Below are 6,869 nucleotides of genomic sequence, written 5' to 3' on the forward strand. Positions count from 1 at the left end.
TGCACTTGGAAAACCTGGGCCCTACTCTTTCATAGACATATACATAACATTCATTACTAACAAAAACATACACACATATAATATACACACAAATAATCAAAGAAAAAAAAAAATATAATGAGAGATAACAATTTTTTTTTTCCCTTTTGGTTCGTTTCAAGTGTGTAATGCGTGTGTGCTGAGGTTGTAATTGGCACTGTATTATTCTGAGGAGCAGACTTTTCCACGACGCAGGTGACCACTTCTTCTTCTTCTTCCTGCCAGAGACCACAGCAGCTAGTTTCAATTTCAATAGCGATATCACCCAATATCGAGCTTTTCTTCCGCGTGATCCCGAGATTGTGACATCAGCGCCACGGATATTGAGAGAACTACGTTGAACTTCATTCAAAAACGTCGGTATCATCGCTATCCCAATTGGGAGCTACGGAGTATGGTCGCTGCTAATGTCAACATTGAAGTCGGTTCGCTATAGCTATTGAGGGTTTTTAAAATAAATTTTCTTTGGCTAATTCCCCGACTATATTCCCCGATTATATAGTTCCATAGTACCGACTCTCGTATATACCTGCTCTACCATCTGCATATACCATAGTACAATATAGTGCCGTTTGTAATTACAAAACAGAAACTCTCGTCTGCGTCAAGCTAAATCCATCAAGCCGGCGCCGAATAAACAATGTACGCAATATTGTGATATCTATACGTGTTCGGTGTGATTGACTCGACGTGTATTGTTTGTGAAGTTCACTCGCAATCACTCAAAAGTACTATATCAGATAGTGATGTCGCTAAACAATTTTTCTATCGATATCCTTAACCTTAAACCTTGCGGTAATAACACCTGTAACATTTCGTAACAGTTCTTAAATTATTCCAAATGTTTTTCGACATAAGAATTGTAAATGCTTGAATATATTTTTAGAACTAGTTAATAATAGAGAAGCGAACGCAGGAATATCGATAAACATTGTAGGTAGCACTATTTCACTAAGGAGAGGGTAGAAAAGGGGTTGGTTTTAAGAACTAAAAGCGCAGTATACAGGAAACCACAAAAGGCCTCAGTCACAATGTCTGTACAAAGAAAATGAGGTCTTTGCAATATGAAAGGAATATTACAATAGTTTCCACTACTGAATGATGCCTTGATTAAATTTTTTCAATGGAAGTTTAATATTAGTAATATTTTTACTCATTCAGCGTTGTTATTATGATGAAATGTTGCATAGCTTTTAAAATCCATCATTGCATCTACTTTTTCAAATAGTTTTTGTCGAAATATATCTCAGTAATTTTTAATCAGTATATATATATTAAAGAGCGATCCAGAAACGTATGTATGTAACGTGAAAATACAACCTAAAAAAACACTTTTATATGATTAAAATGTTCTTTTTTTAATTAATTGAGGTTTTCTGAGAGATTGAGCAGAGTTGGCTTAGAGGCAAGCGACTCTCACCCTGAGGTCGTAGGTTCGATCCCCGGCTGTGCATGTGTGTGTGTTTCTTTCTATGTGCGCGTTTAACATTCGCTAGAACGGGTAAGGAAACCATCGTGCGGAAACCGAAATGTCTTAGCCCCAAAAAGTCGACGGCGTGTATCAGGCACAGGAGGCTGATCACCTACTTGCCTATTAGATTGCAAAATTATCATGAAACAGATTCAGAAATCTGAGGCCTAGACCTAGAGAGGTTGTAGCGTCACTGATTTGTTATTTTTTATTTTATTTTTCTGAGAATATGTCCCAGTGTTTGTGATTTACAGCTAAAACACTAAATATAACTTTGTGTGGAAGCGAAAACATATGTAAGTAAAATATGTATCGCAAATATATTTACTATTAAGCTTCGAACCAAGCCTCTATCGTAGACAAAGGGGCTGCCATGAGCAGATTGTGGTGTCTGCGTTTAATGGTCAATTTTATATTGAATCTGTTAATAGAAAAATAAGTTATGATTAAAGATTTAGGTCCTTTGAAAATTGGGAAAATATATTTTAATGTATTATGAATGTAGTCCTAATAGTCAATTTAGGTAATAACCTGGCAATATGACATTAATATTGACATACCTCCGTTTAAATAAAGTATATGTAAAAAGTTTTATTTATCTTTACACTTCCAAAAAATAATTCATAAAAACACTTAGGAATCACGCCGTCAGCGCTCTTCGCCATTTAATTTATCATTCCCACACCGGTTTTTAAAACTTCTACATTTGTGAGGGGCTCGTGTCTTTTGGGAAATTTACGTTAAAGTTACGCTTTAAATATTTTAACTCGCATCAAGTTCGAGGAAGCATTTTTAACATGAATTTTGCTGCAAATTTTAAGTTGGATTTCAAATGGGGAGTTCTGTGGTTAGGGTGCTCGTTATTCATAAAGCTTTGTTTTGAACTTCAGTATCTGCTGTGGACACGTCTGTTTCTGACATAACCAAAACTAATACTGCTTTTCATCTATATTATGATACAAATTCCTTTGTATGAGCGGTAGTAAAAATCATATGAATTATGTATCTTATATGGTAATAGAGGGTGCCTGAACGAAGACCTGTCGTGCAAAATAATAATCCTACTTTGTATAAAAAGAGACAAAAATCATACTCAAGTTTGGAACTCACGCCCCAACGGTTACGAATCGAAGGTTATATTAATATGATATTCAGTGCAATATGTTGTTATTAATCTAATATATAAAATTCTCGTGTCGCGGTGTTTGTAGATAAACTCCTCCGAAACGGCTTGACCGATTCTCATAAAATTTTGTGTGCATATTCTCAGACATACCCAATGTCTGAGAATCGGACAACATTTATTTTTCATCCCCCTAAATGTTAAGGGTAGTCCACCCCTAATTTTTATTTAATTTTTAGATACATTTTTTTTTTGATACAGCATTAAAAAATACATACAACCCCCAATTTTCACCCCTCTACGATCAACCCCTATTTTTTATTACAAACGATATACATGGCAAAACGACGTTGGCCAGGTCAACTAATAAATATATATAAAGATTACTTAACGACAAAAGTTGTTTAGTTTTTCCCTTACTAGGAAGCCTGGAAGAGATCTCTTGTTAGCGATAAGGCCGTCTCTTATATTTTTTTTGTTTTTATTTGTTTTTGTAACGAAGTGTGAATAAATAAATAAAATAAAAGGCACTATAGGAATGTAAAAGACCTTTGTTGTTAGCACTAATTGAATTGATACAAGATAAATGGCCCGTGTTTGATTATTTGACGTATAAATTACGTATTCTAAATAGCATGAGTAATGAACGATTTTAAAACAGATTTAACACTTTGGATTAATGAGTAAAAAGTACGCATATAACTCCGCAATAAAACGTAATACCACGGTTACCTTCAGAATATATTCGTTTATGATAATTCCACACCGGTCGCATAATGTTATGGTGTGTTGGGTAGATTTGCGTAGATTTTTATATGAAAATCTGTGTTCTGGGTTTTTATGGAGGTGTAAAAATACCTCTCACGGAATATTGTTTTTTACGCTCGCTTTGTATTCAGATCACATTATGATATACGCATAACCAAGTATACGTTTTTAAATGTAATAAGGGTAGAGTCTTCAGGTACATAAGGCTCACAGTACAGTTGAGTTCTATTAAAGAAAATAAATGAAAGTGTAATTAGTCTAAATATTTTTGTTGTCGAATGTAAAACGTATCTGCTAGGTATCTAAAGCATAAGTTCAAAAAAAAGTAAGCTTGAACTTTAATGTATTAGCTTACAACTTCAACATTCATACAAAAACTTCAAAAAAAAACCTTTGTTAGCCCAAAACCAGCTTCTAACATACCTTTTATTTGGTATCTTAATTAAAAGTTTTAATATGACAAACCAATAAAACAATTCTATTATTCGTTATAAATACGTTTTAATTATAAAATATATATATCTCTACTACCCAGTTACCAAAACTGGTAATAAATTATTGAATAAAATCAATCATACGTCGAATAATCAAACACGGGCCATTTATCTTGGATCAATTCAATCAGTGCAAAAAGTGCCAACCAATTGTTTTAGCCCCACGCCTGTCAGTTCATATAAACGGTCCAAGAGTGATTTCACGTGATTCATGCCCATTGTTGTATTCCATTTTATTCCTATCACTGAACAAAAACAATGGGGAACACGCGCCATTAGTATTTCAATGAATATTTGTCGTAGCTTTTCAATCACATGTACTTGCTAATTGTTTGGAGAAATAGTACTCTCGCCACGCATTGGGCGTTCTATTCCGCAAAAAACTAACCTAAAAAATTGTGAGCTTCATCTAATACCAAGTCGGTTAATTTATTCAGTCCCTAATTAAGAGACCTTCTGTCTTAAGTTATTACGTACCTAATTAGCTAACCTAACAACATAATATAGGTAGTGGCCAAATATTACAAACTTTTTTTTAAAAGTTAATACATTGACTTGACCATCGTGCATAGCAGGGAAACAAAAAGTATCTCACAAGTTATACATGTTATATTAAATAAGATTGTTTAGTGCTTAACTTTATGATTTCATAGTTGTATTGTCTGAGTGCCGTCGCTATAAAAGGCTAACTTTAAATATAATAACAAAATAAAGCGATAGTAATAAGAGCGATTCAAATCTTGTTATACACATGCTCTCTTGTGAGTGAAAGGTATCTTTTCATATGCGTATAATCAACTTGGACAGATATTTTAACTACTATATCAAGCGGCTCGTTGGTCTAGGGGTATGATTTTCGCTTAGGGTGCGAGAGGTCCCGGGTTCAAATCCCGGACGAGCCCGCAACCATCTTTTATATTATTTTTTATTATGTATTCAAAACCTATTTATTCATCTAAGTACCTACACAACTTATGCAAGTGCCTTATAGTGTAACTTAGGTTGTTCGATGTGCACATGTGTGGACGTAGATTTATAAATTTACAAATAAAATTATAATAAATAAACTATATAATATTACCTGCATGTATCCGTGCAAATTTCTGTGAGCATATCTTCCAAATCGGATGACAGTGTATTCAATAACTAGAACAAAAGAAACATGTTACTTTCACATTCATTTATCAAATAGTAAATTAGATCAAGACTCCTTGATAGCATGGAACGTCGCGTTAATTCGTAGTATGACCAGTATAGCCGTTCGATTTCCTATTCACCCCTGGGCACATGTGGGTAACGGGAAATGAGTTAAGCCATGTTCACCACAGCTTCAGGTTTAGCTATTTGATGTATTGACATACAGACATACAGCCTATTTCATTTAGAAATAACTTTATTTTTTATAGACAGATATTTTCAATTTAGGTTCAGTGTTGGTGAAGCAGGACCATGTGGCTTAATCGTGCAATCCAAAGTTGACGATCCGAAAATAAAAATGACCACAGAACGGATTTGAGGCCAAGACACGATTGTAGCGATATTCGATTTTTATTATTAGTCGCAAATACACTTCCTATAAGCTACACGACAAAGAAATTCGAAAGAAAAAGCACTTACTAACAAAAAGCTTGGAAATATTGCAATTGTGGTATGATCCAAATATGAAATGATTTATTATGTCAATGTTGCGCAGAGGCGATGAGAACTTGAAGAAACTGATCGTGGTTGGTAACACAGAAGGCAAAAGATTACGTGGCCGTTCACCAACCAGATGTACCGATCAAGTGAAAGACTTATCGTCCTCAAAGCTGTCATAAGAGAGGCGCTGGACAGAAACCGGTGGAAACAGATAGTCCGCTCTAAATGCTTCGTTGATGACCACGACGGTCCGACATGACCTGCCGATTAAAGAGAGAGATGTCAATTATATTTTGGCTCAATTATACTACCTAAACGATATCTATAAAACATTTTTCGAGCCCGTGTGTATATTCTGTTAGGTATTTGCTTAGTTCGCAGACGGGGTGGCAGCGTAAAAAGTTTCTCAAATAAAAATCTCTCGTCAACCACTCCACGCTACGTGTTATGCTGACTCGGGGTTTCACTCGCACCTCCCCTCTATAAAACGACAAATTACCATAATTTCCCGGCTCATGTTGAATCATTCAAAATTTTCATATATAATTTTCATTACGCTAAAACTTTTTCCACTTGAAAAAACGAATGCGACACACTGTCTTTTATCGGTTACGTATTTTAGGTTTCAGTTATGTAGGTAAAATTATTAATAAAGAAAATATTCACTAACGAATATGTAGGTATATATGTGAATTAGTGTGTGTGAATTTAGTAATATAAAATGAAAGTTGTAAGGACCTCTTCACGAGTATAGGCCTAAAAATGATAACTAGATTTTCAAAGATTTAAGAGAATGGTTGAAGCGACCTTAGTACGGAAGTTTATGTTTAAAGAGTCAGCGATTTATGTGTATTTTTTCAAAAGTCAAAAATCATTTATTCATGTAGGTAACACAATGTACACTTATGAACGTCAATTTTAGTATCGTAATCAAAGAGTAAAATATGTGTGAATATATTATCCATTAATTACATTCGGAATATTAAAATAAATACAATCAAATTCTTTTTAAACCCATATTTATTATGTATGAAATAATTGTCAAATTACACTATAATCAGTTAAACAAAATTTTAAAACAAAGATCATTTATCCGTTTTTACCTAAATGTAGTTGGAGTTAACACCTGGCTCCAAGAAAAATTTCTAGTAGTTTTCTAAAAGTAGGCCATCGACCTCCCTTGTTTGTTTTCATGTTGCTTAGATACCGAAATATAACATTGAAAACGATCGAAACCAGGATGTAACGTAATTATGGTTAAAGATTACTTTTTAACGGTTTTTAAAACTTGTAACATCAGTGTTAAACTTATTACAGAATGGCTTCTATCGAAATT

At 34.0% G+C, this 6,869-nt stretch overlaps 1 non-coding gene across 1 annotated transcript; it reads left to right on the top strand.

The window, feature by feature from the left end:
- The first annotated feature begins 4,725 nt into the window (after positions 1 to 4,725).
- Trnap-agg lies at positions 4,726 to 4,797 on the top strand. The gene has a single exon. It is a non-coding gene; the product is annotated as a tRNA-Pro (tRNA).
- The last annotated feature ends 2,072 nt before the right edge of the window (positions 4,798 to 6,869 follow it).

This window comes from Pieris napi, chromosome 8, assembly GCF_905475465.1.
Source record: "Pieris napi chromosome 8, ilPieNapi1.2, whole genome shotgun sequence".
In the NCBI taxonomy this organism is placed as follows: domain Eukaryota; kingdom Metazoa; phylum Arthropoda; class Insecta; order Lepidoptera; family Pieridae; genus Pieris; species Pieris napi.